This window comes from Sinocyclocheilus anshuiensis, unplaced genomic scaffold, assembly GCF_001515605.1.
Source record: "Sinocyclocheilus anshuiensis isolate Anshui unplaced genomic scaffold, SAMN03320099.WGS_v1.1 scaffold883, whole genome shotgun sequence".
Lineage (NCBI taxonomy): Eukaryota > Metazoa > Chordata > Actinopteri > Cypriniformes > Cyprinidae > Sinocyclocheilus > Sinocyclocheilus anshuiensis.
In genome coordinates, this window is record NW_015547678.1 from 568188 (window position 1) to 586335 (window position 18148).

An 18148-nucleotide genomic window follows, 5' to 3' on the forward strand; every position below is an offset into this window, starting at 1 on the left:
GGAGATTCAATTGCCAAGGTGTTCGTAGAGGGCTGTAATGAGCTGTTCAGCAAAGATAACACATGGCTCTGCGGAGCCATCGCATGTTGTACATCTCTAACCCTCTGCAGCAACAGCAGATCAAAAATTCAATAATGAATGTGGAATCGCTGTAATTAATGTCTATGAGAATCCAAACGCTTTGAAAAAAAAAATGTCAGTAACCTGATTAATTTTATATAGGAATAATCTGTGATCAGTATTACCAAGTGAGACCAAAAACAAATTAGATTTGAAGCTAAGAGCCCCATTGATCAGCAGTCATCTAAACCGGCCATGAAAAGTGGCTGGTAATCCAATCCAGCCGTTCGGAAGTGCCTGGGAGAGTTGCATCTCAACAATGGAAACATTCTGTCCACAATGTAATCCATTGTGTTCATTCGGCGAGCGTTTTGGAACCTGTTCGATTACACTAAAACGGCCCAAATCATTGCGAGTATAAACAACGTGAGGAGGATCCTTTTACAACTTGGCTCAAGAGCCGACGGCTACACCACTTCACTTCCAATGACATCTGACTGACCTGTAGAAATAGTGACGCACAACTGTCAAAACACTGCAGCTCTCCAGAACATTCCACACAGTCTCCGTACAATTCCATGACTCAACTAGCTTAAATTCGTACGAGTGAATATTTAATGGTACCCACAGTTACTTTAGTAGATCCCTGGTGGCTTGTGCTTCGGTTGCTAAACAAAAAACTACATAAACTAAGCTCAGTAAAAGCAGACGCCAACAACTATAATCGTTAACTACTCTAGCCACTGGGAGTGTGAACAGCACAAGATTATATATTCACTAGTCTGAAACACTCAAGAATGTGAGCTCTGTCCACTGACAAATTGTTTAAGGAATCAGACAAATATTAGGATAATCTTACAACACTTCACTTCAGGCCATAGCCATTTTACAAGCCAGCGCCAAAGAACAACGCCACCTTCCCTTTGAATATACAATGTGCTTCTCAGAAAGACAAACACGAGGAAGAATCAACAGCACATACACTAATAACCTTGGGCTGTCTAACCGTTCCACTGCTTTATGGAACTATATAGCGTATAAATAGCAGATCCATTTCTACCCAGTCTGTTAGGGCTGTATCTCAGCTTCCCCGTCATTAAATATTTATCCTTGCGGAGTGGCGGATTGTACTGAGGTGATAAGCACTTAGGAATCCAAATTTTTCAAACCCCCCCCACTTCCAACGTCTGTAACCCTCTATTTCCCCCCCATAAACAACAGAGACTTTTATTCGAACGGATTATCTACAAGTGCTTCTTTAATCGGCACAAGACAGGACTGAAACAGTGCCCACATTCCCAAAGGAAAGGCGCTCTGCTGGTTTTATCAGGAGGGAAATCTTTTTTAAATACCAAAGGGATGAAATAACTTGATTTGAGGAAGACTCCCTCCTTTGTAGAGAAGGTTAAAGGGGGTGGGCCAGGGGAATTTCAGCATCCCGGAGCTCTTTGTATCACTGACACACCGCATTTTTACTCAGACCAAATCAAAATAGGAGATTTAGCTTTTCCAAATATGGAATCGGTGTTCGTAGCAAATCGAACATAAATTTAAGCAGCACCTCTGCTTGTTGCTGCTGCTGTGTGTGTGTGAGTGTTTGGCTCGGGATGAATTTGGCATCTTAAGCATATAATGATGAAAAGATTTCATGCCTCAGCCTTGTGGGTGGTTGATGTTGGGTGTGAATCAATGCATCTCTAGTGGACTCTGTATGCTTCACAAAGCTTCTAGGGCCGACCTATGGTACTCCGCAGGTATTCTTGGACGGACAACAAAAACATCTTTTTTAGGGCTCAATAGGGAACGGCCTGCCAGAGGAATGGCAGCTCGAATCGGACAGGCTGAATTCCAAATGGAGCCTTCTACATATGGACTGGGAGCTCTTCACAACACAAGAAAAGAGATCTAGCAAACGTTTAAGTTCACACACTGCCAACTGCACTTCCATCCACACAGAAGACAGAAAAATAGTTTTTAAATGCATTAATAATGTAATAACTACTGATCCAATTAAAATAAATGAATAAATAATTATATTAAAACAAAACACACAAAAAAAGTGGAATATTTTTACAAATATATATACACACACTCATGAATCACGATTTCAAACACTATAGAAAAACATTACATTAATCATTCACACAACTCCACCCTACCTCTCATCACATCATCATATACATCTTTGTGTACTTAACAGTTACCGGACTATGTACTAAAACTACTATTAGGCAAGCACTACTGTATTACTGTCGGTGTTAAACCAGAAGAATGGCTGTAGTTTATTGTAGAGCAGCCCGACCAGTGTAATCCAGTTTTGAAATGAATGGAGAGATCATGTTGTATTTAACTGATGTGTCACACAGATGACTAATACTGGCCCGGCGGTGAACCGCACGTGACCCTGCTGCAGCCATGATTCGGCATGGCCCTGTGGCGCTGACGTGCAGAGACGCTTTTTCCACTACAGTAAATACAACAGAATCTAATAACACTCTCAAAGATTCACGCAAACATAACCGATCGAGATCTGATAAGGAAAAGAGAGAGTTTCAAATATCTCCAAATGTCACCATGCTATCCCTGAGAGAAAGTGGCGCTATCAAGTGGGAATGCAAATATTCAATAGCTCTGCTCCGCTTAATGGCGACTGGAGTGGGATTGTGGTGTATTGCAACAATAAGAGTATAATTTCCCTCCTGCTCTGATGGAGCCACTTCACCCTGATGAAGAACAGGAGCTGATTCTATGACCACAGTTTGTGTTTCCACCCCCCTCCGCTCCTCTTTGTCCTCCCAATGACACGCAGCACAACAAGCTTATTATTTTCAAATGTTACCATTTAGGTCTCATCGATTTATTGTAATCAAAGATGATGTGAAAGCCTACGACAAATACAACAAGGGTAAAAAACAGTAAAGGTCTCGGGGTACGGTGAGGTTTTAACCTCGATCTGAAATCCCCCGTTCATTAATGCGCCGTTAACAGCCGGTTAAGGCCAGTGGAACCGCGGTAGCAAAATCAATTACCTCAGCAAGTATTGATATGTCTCGTGGCCTGTTTACAATTTAATCTCTAACTTGTCAGAGCCATTATTTTCCTAATCACAACTCCCGCTCTTCTGCGCCTTTGTCTCGGGCTCATGTTGAAGGGAACAAAAAGGTCATAAGCTTGAGCGCTCCCCAGGGTGCAGCCTGCCACTGTTGTAATTATTCCTGAGCAAGAGATGACAAATGAAGTGGATCAAATCAAAGGTGTCAGTAGCTCTTATGACACCGGCCCAGTCGCACAGGTTAAAACAGAGGTCAAGCTAAAGGGAAAAACTAGTTAATGCCGCCCTTAAAGTGACAAACTGTTCATAATTCCAGCCCTCCCTCACTAAGATAACAGGTTGAAAATCCATACCTACATCCATTCTATTGATGGCGCATTCAACTGCAGGAGATAAATAGAACAAATTAAAAAAAAACACATACACACACCCAGTGATGTGCCCATTACTCAAATTGCATCCAATCACAATAGCGGCGGAAAATATCCTCAGGAGCCGATACTAAACTAGCTAAAACGATCAACGAGGATATCATCAGCAAACTTGCCATTTGTATCTTGGCCGGTAATCATTGAGGAACATTGATGCATTATTTACTGGCTAGTGTATAATTCAGAGCCAACAGCAGATTTAATGCATAAATAAAGCTGCGATACACTTGCATTAAATGTTTACTCACCAAAATAAGATCTGAAAGTACAAGCATGTCACACGGTGCCTTTGAAAGTTTCAAACGTGTCACCCGTTTCTTTTTTTCCATCTCGGGTGACTAAAAGTGAAAATGGTTTGCAGGTGGCGAGATCCGAGACCCGATTTGTTCACCTCCTAGAAACATAAATGGAAATCAAAACGAGACACTCAGATGTCTAAGCACAAGATCTCAATTACTTAATTTAAAACACAGGCCGGCGGGCATGAGCTAGCGTGTTTGTCTTTCGGCGAACGCAAACGCTGTAATGAGAAGTGAAGGGCGTCCATGTTCAAGTTACTCGTTTCTGTTCCTAAGCAATTCCATTGATGATTCTTTCATATGATAATATTGTGGCAGAAAATAGAGGTTATTTTGAAAATAATTCCACTTGTTTATTGCTCTTTCACTGGCTGTTTTCAAAATGTAACGGAGCATGGCAGATTTCAGAGGAAAGGTTAGCAAACAACACTAGAAATAGAAAACAAGCACAAGAAATTCTTGTAAAAAGGTTAATTAGGGTGCTTCAGAGAACTGATCATTTGACGTCAAACAAGTCAGTCACAATTCCCTACAGGCCACACTATTGACCCCTGTGCTGAGGCTGGCCTACTTAAAGTTGGGAGATAAAGACAGATGGTATATTCCAACAAAAATGTGTACATCTAAAATACCTTGAGGAGTAATCAAGTCAAAAACAGGACAAAGATGATCGCTACAATATCTATTTTAATTATGTCTTTTATTTTACCTTGCTTGCACTTTACTGGAGTATAGATGCAAAAACACAGGCCGGCGGGCATGAGCTAGCGTGTTTGTCTTTCGGCGAACGCAAACGCTGTAATGAGAAGTGAAGGGCGTCCATGTTCAAGTTACTCGTTTCTGTTCCTAAGCAATTCCATTGATGATTCTTTCATATGATAATATTGTGGCAGAAAATAGAGGTTATTTTGAAAATAATTCCACTTGTTTATTGCTCTTTCACTGGCTGTTTTCAAAATGTAACGGAGCATGGCAGATTTCAGAGGAAAGGTTAGCAAACAACACTAGAAATAGAAAACAAGCACAAGAAATTCTTGTAAAAAGGTTAATTAGGGTGCTTCAGAGAACTGATCATTTGACGTCAAACAAGTCAGTCACAATTCCCTACAGGCCACGCTATTGACCCCTGTGCTGAGGCTGGCCTACTTAAAGTTGGAGATAAAGACAGATGGTGTACTCCAACAGAAATGTACACATCTAAAATACCTTGGAGTAATCAAGTCAAAAACAGGAGTCAGGACCAACATGATCGCTACAATATCTTTTGTAAATATCTCTTTTATTTTGCCTTGCTTGCACTTTACTGGAGTATAGATGCACGCAAATGGATGCCTGAAACACATACAGGTTATCAAATTAATAAATTATCGCAAAGCAATCCGCTACATTCACTGCCATTCAAACGTTTGGGGTTGGTAATATTTATTAATGTTTTTAAAATAAGTTTCTTATCAAAAATACAGTAAACAGTAATACTATTAATTATTATAATCTTTTTCTATTTGAATATATTTTAAAGGCAAGGCAAGTTTATTTACATTCCTTTGTCATTTCATACACAATGGCAATTCAAAGTGCTTTACATAAAAATAATTAATCATTTAAAAAAAATAATCACAACAAGAAAAACAAGGAATTTAAAAACCTACTGTTAGTGATGTGCTCTTAACACAAACAAACATTCTCAAGCTTTGTTCAACCTCTTCCCCACTAAGTGGAAAATCCTCCCAGAATACCTAACTATTCTACTACTTCACCCCCTACTTACTTTGACCATCATAAACCAAACAAATAGAACTCAGAGCTCCTACTTTCAACTGATTAACCAACAAACTTGTCTTTCTTTGCCCACATTCTCTTTACCTTCACAGCACTTACTTTAACCTTCTGTTTAAACTTTTAAAATGATTTAAAAGTTAAGAATAGAAAATGATTATACATAGAATACAGTGCAATCAGTTCGGACGTAGCACAGTGCTCATTCAGTAAATGCACAGCTAAACAGAAGAGTTTTGAGTCTAGATTTAAATGTGACTAATGTTTTAGCACATCTGATCTCTTCTGGAAGCTGATTCCAACTGCGGGGCGGCATAATATCTAAAAGCGGACTCCCCTTGTTTTGTGTGAACTAGGGCTGTGCAAAAAATCGAATGCGATTTTCATGCGCATCTCGTCAGTACGTGCTTTCAGATGGAGCGGCATTTAGCCTACTACACAGAGCCGTAGTTCACTGACAAGCTACACAAAATCGCGTTCAAAATCGGCAATGAATCGCCTGCAATTTTGAACGTGATTTTGTGTAGCTTGTCAGTGATCTACGGCTCTGTGTAGAAAATGCCGCTCCATCTGAAAGCACGTGCTGGAGACTTACTACTAATCACCAGAAGCGGCTTTATTGACGAGATTCGCATGAAAATCGCATTCGATTTTTTGCCCAGCCCTAGTGTGAACCCTTGGTATATCTAACTGACTCGATCCTAATGATCTGAGTGAGTCAGTGAGCATATCTGCAATGTATTTAAGTCCTAGGCCATTGAGTGATTTATAAATGAGTAAAAGTACTTCAAAAATCAATCCTAAAAGTAACTGGAAGCCAGTGTAAGGATCTGAGGACTAATGTATATAAAAATTTTAACATTTAAAATGTAAATAATTCTTGTGATGACAACGCTTCAGAGTCACATGATCCTTCAGAAATCTTTCTTAGCTAATTTGGCGCTCAAGAAACATTTCTAATAATTATCAATGTTGAAAACACTTGCGCCGTTTATAATTTTGTGGAAAATACTTTTTTTTCATGATTCTTTAATAAATAGAAAGCTCAAAAGAACAGCATTTATCTGAAATAGTAATCTTTTTGTTAACGTTATGTCTTCACAGTAATTTTCAACTAAGTATTAATTTAACTAAATAAAAGTACACATTTCTTTTTCTTTTTTTTTTTAATCTTACTGACCCCAAACTTTAATATTAATATATAACCTTAATACTAGAGCAACTAAAGTACCACTGATTGAAGTTCTTGTCACAGATGAAAGCTGTGAGCTCCATGATTCTTCAACAAAAGCAAGTGAAGAAAATCCATGAGCCAAGAAGACATATTTCAGAGTTTCTGCTGTCTTGTCTATAAAGCACAAAGCACAGACATCTGAAATAGTCAAACTAGTCATGACTGGGACGCAACCCTAGCCTCAAAAGTACTCACAGGTTCACACCTCGGCCATCCTGTCAGTTGAGTTCAATGTGACTTTCCAGCTGTGGAACATTCCAAAAGGATGTGAGATGTTGAGGGATAGTGCACAAACATTGTTTAACAAAATCCCTCTGTAACACTGAAATACCACATTTTTTCCTAAGATCTGTCAACCAAGCAAAGCTGCATGATTTTCATCATATGGTGTTTCATTACATGCATATAACTTGATTCTTAACCTTTTCCCTCATGCACTCATATTTCTCTAGATGAGGTAATTATTTTTGCAGCCGCAAACGTTTCTGGACAAGTACGTTTAAATAGCCTGCATTCAACTACTTGATAATGAAACCATTTATACATTATCAGGATGAGTCAGGGAGTGAAAGTCTATAGTGCGGTTTTCTTCTGCCAGAAGTAAGATTGCACTAAAGGTTTATTTGATCTTAGAGAGATATAGCTTGATCCATCAAAGCTAGCATTATTCAACAACAGCAGGCCTGGTTTGTACAGAACAATATGCATATTGTGCCACACAAAGACAACTCATCACCTGAAAAAAATTGAAATAAAAAAATAACTAAAACAAATCCCCTGCCCGGGAACAGCCGATGTAGCTGAAAAGTAATCGCTATCTGCCTCAAAAGAGCTGATTAGTCCATTACTAAATGAAATACTTTTAAATTAACAATTCTACTGAAGGAAAACCAACATGCCTGCCTTGTGAATACAGATGACCTGTCTTAGCTTATTATGTCTCCAGCATTCCCATGTATATCCTCAGCTAACGATAGTGGCTTTAGTTTTTAGGATAGATTTAGTTGTATTGGCCCTTACTAACAGTAATACAGTGATCTTGAATGCTTGTCCACCCACCACAATTCATCACAGCTTTGTGATAGTTTTAAAGTCAGAAATGAGATTCTGCTCCACTGTCTCATGCCTAGTAGCTATAAACTGGCTATAAAACCACTCACAGAGAATAGTTGGGATTTAAGGTTGAGCCCCTTGGTTGTCCACCTACACCAAAAAGCTACTTTATAAGAATAGTTTGCCCTAAATTGAAAATTGTCATCATTTACTCAACAATATTTCCTTTCTTCAGAAACATAAAAAGAGATCTCAGGCAGAATGTCATCAGGCAGCTTTCCCTCAAAAAAGTTTCATAAAATTTGTCTAGATGACTGGTGAGCAATACTCAGTGAGGAACAGACTAAAATTGAAGTCATTTTGACTGATATTCTTGCTCTCAGCCACTGCTCTCAAATATCACTTGCAATATAAAACACCATGATCAGTCAAATGTGACAAACAAGAACTGATGACATCAAACTTAGAAAGGTGCCATTTCTAAATTGAAAGCAATTACAAATTATATTGAAGAATCACAGCAGAGGGAAAGACTTGAATGTCTTAAAAGCTATCATACAGCTTCAAAGGGCTTCAAATTTTTCTCACAGGCTACATGGATTTTTTATTTTTTTCCTATTTTAATGCCATGTCAGCTTCTATGGCTATGTTCACGGTGAGAACCAGGTTTAGTTATTCAAAAGTACAACTAAAGATGTTTAAGATTCATTTTTTCTGAAAACATTAAAACTAGATTTGGATTTAGTTGATTAAAAAAATTTAACAAAAATATCAACAGAATAAAACAAGTTTCTCACAGGAATAGAAGTATTACAGTCTAACAAAAAATGTTTAATGGACAGTGAATTTTGATGAGACGGACTGTTATATGGATTACTATAACAGTGGTTCTCAACCAGGAAGGCCAGGGTCCACTAGGGGGGCCCAGTAAGTTTTAAAATTAATATTAAACTAATTGTCATTTGAATCTTGAATCAATCTTGAAAATCGTTATAACATTACATTTTTGATTTTGACTGTTGCTTAGATAGAAGGGCCTTTGAATATTGTCTCGGAAAAAGGGACCTTGAAGTCAGAAAGGTTGAGAACTACTGGAGTACTAGGATACTTGTATATTTAATCTTGGCATTGAAAAAACAAACAAACATTTATTTTCATTGTATGGACAAGCTGCCTAAGGACATTCTGCCTCCTTTTGTTTCATGTAAGAAAGAAAATACTGCGTAGGAATGACAGGATGATGAATGAAATGACGACAAGTTTCATAAAGCACATATAGCAAAAAATTATGATGTTTAGGAATCGTTGGAGGGCCGGCAGTCACAAATTGTGCTCCATTCCAGCAGTCGAAGAAATCTGGATCCTTTCTAAGCAAGAAACGCTTCGATCAACGCATGCTTTTCAAGATGAAAGCACTTGAGTGAGGACTGCATTTTTATAATATTTTTATCACCACAGTGAGTGTTTCTACAAGGACAAGGACAGAGCGAATACTAGTAAGGGTGTGCGGACGTAAAAAAGCATACAAGACTCCATCTGACATCCCTAACAGAACAGGAAAACAGTGGGGCCTGTGGGACCCCCAACCTCACTTTATGACCATGTGCTGAATTAACAGGTCCAGATGTCCCCTCTCACTTAACATGTGCGAGTCATCTCGAGCAAAGGGCTCAGCTGCTTTAGGGCTTATTAAAAAAATATCAGTTTCAATTACACCCATTAACTTCTCGCGCTCCTCAGGTTTACATTTATTTGACATCAACAAGCCCGATTCTCGCACAAGACGTATGTTTAATGCATAAATCGACCGATCCAAGTTTATCAGATTAACTTCAACAGCTACAGATCAACTACCTGCTTGTGGCATGGGCAGTATCAGAGGAATGAACTACAAATAAGACAAAGAGAGTGTTGCTGAAACACCATACCGTGTGCCCGTGAAGCCTGAGGAATGAGTCAAACAAAGACGAGCCTATTACCAGACAGATATCAATCTGCTCTTAGTACTTGCTGCTACAGAAGCATTCAGACGACTCAGCTGCTTGAGTTGTTTATAGTTTGACAGTGTCAGGTCTCTTTGTCACTAGGGCTATGAGCAGGCGCTTGTGGTTACTGTATCTATTATCAAGGGGAAAGTGCCAACACATTCATGTAAACAAAGGAGACTCTACCTACAAGTTCACAGAGACAAAGCCCACCCTGAAAACGCTCGAGGCGACCATTCAAAACAATCAGAGCTAGGCCTGTCGCGATAATTAAATAACCGTCTAATCGCGATTATTTGATATAACCGCGGTTGTTTCAGACAACCGCGATTATTGTGCTTTTTATACGAGACAAGGGGGAGTCATACACCAAAAGAAACAGAAGAGCACCAGTTTGCTTTTCATGCACTGTATAGCCTATACAGGGCTCCAGACTCATTCTTCCCACTGGTCGCTCTTTTGCAACTAACTATCTCAGCTGGTCGCACGAGCACATGATTTGCTAGCAGTATTTTTTTTTTTTTTTTTTGCGCTAAATGGGGTTAGGCCTATTCAATGCATGCCATTTTTTAAGACTAAAACAAAAGATGGATTCATTGTTATTCTTAATTAAAAAGCACAACAACAATAAATCAGTAAGATACAATGACAAACTAGCTTACAAAACGTTTATTAACAAAAACGAATAAGATGAGGAATGGCACACCACATACAGTATTATATACCGACTAATAAATTACAGAACGTTTAGCAAACACTGAGGAATCAAATAAATAAATAAATAAAAGAGAGCCTCCATAGCGTAATGTGAGGTAAACAGCAAAGATAAGTTTTTCAAAAATGAAAACAAAAAGAAAAGTAAAACTAACGGTGACAGTGCTTGCATGTTTTTTCCCCACAAGAATACCAGCATGTTCGCCATCTCTGGTTTAAGAAGCGGTCTTTTACTTGACTTTCGCTTGAAAACCATCCATCGTTTCCTCAATATGCGCGTCGTTTTTGCTGCGCACACCTTCCGCTCGTGCTGACGCAGCGAGTATACCCTCTAAGCGCTGTTTCGTTATGCTTTCAGTTTCGTTTGCCGTTTGCTGTTTCTCATATGCAACAGAAATTGCAGCGCTTATGAGTTGACCAACGCGGTGGTCGCGCCAGTGCGACCGGAACTATCACAAACAGAAAGATTATTAGAAAAGCCTTTCTTTTTCTCATGATTTCAATCTTATATCCATGAATGTATTTTGTAAGAATGCAAATAGTTAACAGAATAAACATGTTTAAATTGTATAATGTGCACCAAAGATTTTTTTTTTCAAGATATTGTTTTTGCCGCTACATTATACAGTCAGCTAGTTTAATTTCATAGCTTATATATTTTTATTCAAATGTAGTTTTTCTCTGTAATGAGGAAGTGAGTATTTAGTGGATTGCGTTTAACAAAGCGTTTAAAAGAGTGACCATTAGTTTCACAAACACAGTATTGATATTCTGTAGTGGTGTAGAAAAAAAATAGTGTTGGATCGGTGCTGGTGTTGGATCGGTATTGGCCAATTCTTAGAATTTGGAATACTCTATATAATCTTACACTGCAAAATAAGAACTCAAAAAGATTAAAAGATAACATCATAATTATTTGCTGAACCCTTAAATTAATCAATTATATAATGAAAGCCATAAAAACAGACAATTAATCGTGATAATCGGCATAATCGCCAAAGCCCTAAAACAGACAATTAATCGCAATAACCGTGACTATTTGTAGACAATTAACCGTCAGCCAAATTTCATAATCGTGACAGCCCTAATCAGAGCTGTTCTCAAATTTCTTTCAGAAACAAATTTGGACGAGTAAGCTCTCAGTCAATCAATCGCGCATTTGGCTAAAGGTTTTCCCGTGATGATGCCAAGCAAAACGTGACACTAATTACCTCTGCCCTTTCTCCAATTCATTAAGCATAACATTGCATAGCTCAGCCCGGATGCGCCACCATTAAGGCCTCTCTCGGCAAACGGAAGAGAAAAGACGTGCGGCGTAACACCAGCCAGTTAAATAGCATGCCTGCCCAAGTCCCGTCAAACATTCAGCAGCCACCGCACGCCAACTGATCCGCTACAACACACTCTATGAAGAAACCCCTCCGTCAGCCCTACCACACCGCCTTTGATCAGAGTATCGCACGTTTGATGCTTTTAAGGTGGAGGATAACACAGAGCGCATCTTTGCCATGTGGGTAATTCTATTAAACGCGAAAGAACGAACACCTTTTTTTTGCAGAAGAAACACAAAGGCTAAATGTCACCATGCGCTTAGGCATTAAACATTTAGTAGCCATTCTCGGCTGCTCAAGCAAAGAGGCAAGCAGTTGTTAAGGGAGAAGGATGACACAGTTAATCATACACCCACATGCTGCAAATGAAGGCCTGGCGCTCAGATGTATAATAACGAGAACATTAAAACATACAGCATTCACGAGTCATTTAAAAAGAGCGAGAGAGCCTAGGCAGTCATTCACTAGAGATGACAAGGAAGACGTTTGGAAACACCTAACGCAACCTAATTAGCCGTATTCCAATCTAAATAGGTGACAAAATGGGTGTACGAGTGCTACAAACACGGAGAGGCTGTTCAAATATCAAACTCGCCGTCCGTGTATTTTAAAGTAATCTAGCTCAAACAGGTGTCCCTGAGTGTAACAAAAGACAATGAAAACATTCTGTTCCTTGCTGTAGTCTTTAGTTCCTCTGCAGGAGACGCTTCACTAAATGTTTGATTTCTTTCACCTCAGGCTACCCTCAAAGCCATGGCATGTGTAATGGGGGTTTATAAAAGCTTCTCTTCTCTCTCTCACGCTCTCCATTTTCTATGAACCGAAGGATTAGGACAGATACTCTGTACATAGTTGTTATGATTACAGATGACTGATGTCTATACGTTTCCAGGCTGGTCAATGCCATCTTTTTTTGTGACGTTTAATCCTAATCTTTGTGTTTTTGGTGTGACAGCGAGTTTGGGAAACCCCACAAAACTACTAGCAGAGTGTGACTGACCACCTCAAAGCTTTAGATATGCCAATTACCATCTTGTTGCACAACTAGAGAGGAAAAACATCCCAGTGTGGGGGGATGGGGCGATCACTTTTGGCTACAAAAGAGTAGGCCCTTCTCAACACAAATAGCTACATCTCTTACATATGCAAAGCAAAGGCATGGTTTTTTTAATGTTAACCCTAGGAACTGAACAGTCACATGAAATTCAAGTATGACCAATGAGCCAAAGAGGATATACAAGATGCTTCTTCCACATGCACAGCATGGAGAACGAGATCAGATAAGGCAGGCTGTGAAACAAAAACAGTTTCAGACAAGTCTTTTCAACCTACACTCCTAAAAATAACCATGGTTCCATGAAGAACATTTAACATCCATGAAGCCTTTCAATTGTACAAAAGGTTCTTTAGAAAAAACATTCTTTTAAGAAATGATCACTGAACCAAAAATGGTTCTTCTATGGCATTACTTCAAAAAACCCTTAAGAAACCTTTATATTTAAGAGTGTGCCCCCACATAACATTCATACCTCTTTGGTCTTCACCACAAGCACATCACTTCATGCTAGGGACGGGAGGACCATAACCGGCCATATTTGTTCCCATTATGGGCCACAAGTTAACAAAGGGAAGTTAGGCAGACTTGGCCGTCCCAAAGCAGATTCCAACTGGTCAGACAGGTCTACCAAAAGCTCTCCTCCCCTGCTCCCAGGGTTTTCAGTAAACAAAAGGTCTCTTCCAACATGTGAGGGTTGGGGTCACTGCAAATGCACTGTTGTGATGGTGTTTGATAACACTAAACACTGAGATAAACAGCATGCTTAATGTGTTGAAGAGCCTCAGCACCTCCAACTCTAAATGCACCATCTATTCTGCTACCCGAGCATTAATAATTCACTTAATGCTCGAGTCCCTCACTTAATAAAATGGAAACACACAGAATTTCTTCAGGGAAGATGCAAGATAGATGGCTGAAACTTGATAGACTACTTACTAGAAAGCCATAAAGCATCCTAAAAAGATTACACAGTGCTGGTCTCTTTCAACAGTGAGAGTAAAAGGGAAACATGCAATAAAAAAAAACAGGCTGCTGCTGCTTTCAACTTCTGGTCCTGTAGCAATTGCCAACATTCCATCTCTATCCCCCCCATTTACCTTCCCACCCACTCACTCAAGTCCTCTAAACTCCCTCGGTCTTCTTTCTTTTTGTACACAGCCAATGTCGCCAAGGCACTACTCACCCGCCAGTATGATGATCGAAGTTCCTATCGGGCTGCAAACAACTTTAAACACAATTCCACGTCTGTTCGTTGAAAATGACCCCGCCGAACTTCTCGGCCTGGGCCAAAATCCAAGAAGCCGAGGGCTGAGCACTATCACGCCGATACTTTATCCAGAGAGAGCCGCTGTCCATAGAGGAAAAACGGGGCAAATGCCTCAACAAAAGACAACCTCGCTTTACTAATTTATTCGCATTCGGTCCGCCCGGGGACTCGTTTTCTTAACGTATGCGGTTCCCCCTCCTCCTTTTCGCCGTGTAATAACTCCGAAAGCTTGAGTTTGTGGAGGGTAGGAAATCAGTGAGTACGGCGTTTACAGACTCCGCTTCCTTTTTCTCACACACACACGCACGCACACACACACACACACACACGCGCGCGCACCCGCGCGCTCCCTCCTCGCGCTTTCTTTCATATGCACACACAGCACGTTCTCTCTCTCTATCTCACTCTCTTTCTGTAGAACCCCCTCCTCCTCCTCTTCAGCTGTTCAACGGACGCATCCACATGGTTGACCTAGTCTTTCTTTATCCAGACACTAGTGAAGGAGAATTACCCCCTCCCCACCACCACACATACACACACCACTTTTAAAAGAGAGCAAAACAAAAACACGGACTGGATTTTAATGATTACCGACGACAAGTGATCGGACTGGAGTGGTGATTGATCGTAAACCGTAAGGATATGGTCGGTAAAGAAACTGCATCGGTAAGCAAGACGTTGAATCCAGATTCACACGGCGGCTGTACGGAATATTAATGTGCATACTGACGACTCCAGCTCCAGCAGCACAGATAACAACAAATAGATAATCACAGAAAAAACGCCAAAAATCAAGAGCCTACCGTTCAAATAAACCACAGATTCCACCTATTGATTTTCAGTGTCCAATAATGAACGGCCAGTTTTTATTGCCGTGCTTCGCTGCCAAATAATTGGGGCTGAGAACAAAACAACCAGTGAAAATTACACATACATTGTGCGTTGGTGCTCTCATTCTCATTTGCATATTCACATAATGAATTAATTACTCCGTTTCTCCCCGCCCAACATGGAAGCAGCATGTATTCACAAATGTGCATTTAAAAGAACGTGCATTCTTTGTTGCCGTTTAAAGAATGAAAACTGATTTTGTGCTTCTATACAGAATAGAAATAATTTGATAATATAACAACATCAGCACTGCCATAATGATGCCAGAGGGAAAATGTTAAATCTTTTAAAAACATGGTAATCTTTGTATTCATGTTGTTTTCATACATTTCTGAAAACCCTTCATTCCATTTAATGATTCTAAAAATATGTCAAGTGGTCTCATCAAGCACTAAAATACTTTACTTGCACTTTTACACATTTGAATACAACACATTTTTTAATATTTTCACAAATTCATGGGTCATTTGTTGACAATGTGAGCATGCCTTTTATTTTAAAATATCAATGTGACATTAAAAACAAACTTATATAAATAAAATCAGAATCAGAAGAGCTTTATTACCAAGTATGTTTACACACACAAGGAATTTGACTTGACGACAGGAGCTTCCAGTGCAGAAGAAAATAAATGTGTCTAAACAATAAATATATATCTAAATAAATATGTCTAAATAAATGTATACTATATAATGTACACAAAGTAACGTATGTAATGTAATGTATACAACAAGTGACTTCACTTTCATGAGAGTCTAAAGGGGTGATTTAATGGATGTCTTGCCACATGACAAAAAAAAATGGCTTCCTGCATATTTGTTTATCCACACCAACCAGACATGTTTTGAGTTTAGGCTACTACGAAAAAAATTAAAATGGCTTTTAAATCACCAAATTAACTAAATGTTCATTATAGCAGTATTTGTTTTTTACGCAAATTGCATAGTTTGTGTATTTAAACTTAGATAAAAGAAATAAGCGTCACGTTATTGACCCAAATACGAATGAAACGTTACATTATAGAATATCTCAAAATCTTAAACCAAAAAAAAACAAAAAACGTAAGGATTTTCTCTTCACCAACATATATTTGCGGAGGCAGCTAAGATCAATAGGAAGTGAGTTTGGTGTACTGCGGGCCCTTTATTGTACTGCAAACCATGTAGCCTGTCGGGTTTTCAAAAGGAGGAGGTGTCCCTAGTGATCCCAGTACTGGCAAACGCTTTCCAGCTCCAGGGGAGCCGGAGACAGTGTGACTTCTGTTTCTCCTGACAATCCTTAGCTCTGCCATGCACCCACACGTACACACACACACACACACACACACACACTCACACTCCAGCAGGCTACCCTCCTCTCCTTTCGGAAAGCGTTTGAGCTTCACATTCAGGCGTATTTATTACATTTACTCAAGTGCATCCATATTTATCAACCCCCGAGTCGCCCTGATAGCACTTACAATGTGCCCAACAGGAAACCTGAGTCACTTGCTTATGCGAGATCCTCGCTGTGCACAGGGAAGATATTTAGACAATGCCGTTTTCAAAGAGATACCAATCATTGCTATCAGCCAATGGGAGATTAGCTACTCTGGCTCATGAGAAAAATACACGATGCATTTGACATGGTGGCAGACAGTTAATTAGTGCTCAGAAACGAATCACGACGGAAGGTGCGTGTTCGCGTGGGGAATGCCTGAACAATGTATAGATCATGTTTGTTCGAGGAATATTAAATCATCATGATGTTATGTGCAAACAAACATTTCTTCTGGATGACTGACATTCATGATCGGCAAGGTAAACATGCATACGCATACGACTGGTATTTCACAAAATGCACTCCGTAACAATCAAAACAACTCTGATGGCTTTAATAAATTCTCAGCTAATGCACGCTGTAAACTGCTCAGCGTTCAGACAGACAAAACACAAGCTGAGCGTTCGGAGGAAATGTAAGCCGAAAAGAGCACCGAAATTGTGAATGCTTTGCATTTCATGCACTCAGATGGCTCTTCCGCAGGCATTCGCAACAGCAGATGAGATCCCATTATCAGGCAGACGAGAACTCCACCTCCAGGATTTCACAGCTCCTCTGCTTATCACATGGCCCTATCAAGTTGGGCACCATTAACCGATAATGAAAGGAGACAACCGGTGCAGTTACAAGCAAAGCATTCTGCATTCTACAGGCCTAAGCATGTATCTGGGAAGCTGACTGTGTCTATTCAGTTCTGCTCTGCATTCAATACCCATCACAATGCCTCAGCTACTGTACTCTGACCCCTTCACACTAGTGTATTATTGAAGGGTTTAGCTTGAGATGACAGGAATTAAAGAAATATGCCAGGTTCAATACCAGGCAGGCTCAATCGACAGCATTTGTGGCATGATGTTGATGTCGATTACAACAAAAAATTATTTTGACTTATCCATTCTTAAGTGCCTCACTGTTTTTTTATTAAAAAAAACAAAACAATGAGGCACTTACAATGAAAGCCAATCCATAAACATTAAAACTAAGTTTCAATACAATCGGCAAAAGATGTAAACAATATTTGTTTTAAAATTACAATTTTTAACAAAAAATGTAATGTGTTTTTTTTTTTTTTAATAAAACTGTAAGCTTCACATTTCTGCATTTAAATCCTATAAAAATTGACCCCATTTACTTTCAGTGTGAATAGCTCACTGTAACCTAAATTAGAATTATTATTTTTTTTTTTTTTTAATAAAAACAAGTTGAAAGTTGAAATTAATTTCTCTGGAAATCAACATGAAGCCACAAATGCTGTCAGTTGAACCTAACTCAGAACCCAGATTATTCTTTCAAGAATTATGGCCCATTCATACTAAGAACGATAACGATAAACTATATTATAACGATAACATTCTGTTTATTGTAAGCACATGCTGCATTTTTGTCATCTGCCACTTTAAATGTTCGAGCTCCTCAAAGCAGGATGGCTTATGATTGGCTGTCAAGTTTTTATCATTCA

The 18148-nt window shown here is 39.3% G+C and overlaps 1 protein-coding gene across 4 annotated transcripts in view; it reads right to left on the bottom strand.

Annotated features, from left to right (window-relative positions):
- Window positions 1-18148, bottom strand: part of LOC107703059 (arginine-glutamic acid dipeptide repeats protein-like) — a 177021-nt gene that overhangs the window by 111578 nt on the left and 47295 nt on the right. Inside the window, exon 1 of one of the 4 annotated variants that reach the window (XM_016505554.1) lies at window positions 15063-15086. The exons of 1 other annotated variant lie outside the window; for it this stretch is intronic. The gene's annotated coding sequence lies outside the window, so the exon portion shown is untranslated. Of the gene's footprint in view, window positions 1-14175; window positions 14758-15062; window positions 15087-18148 lie in introns of those variants that run through there. 2 more of the 4 variants (XM_016505555.1, XM_016505552.1) reach the window with 2 other exon arrangements.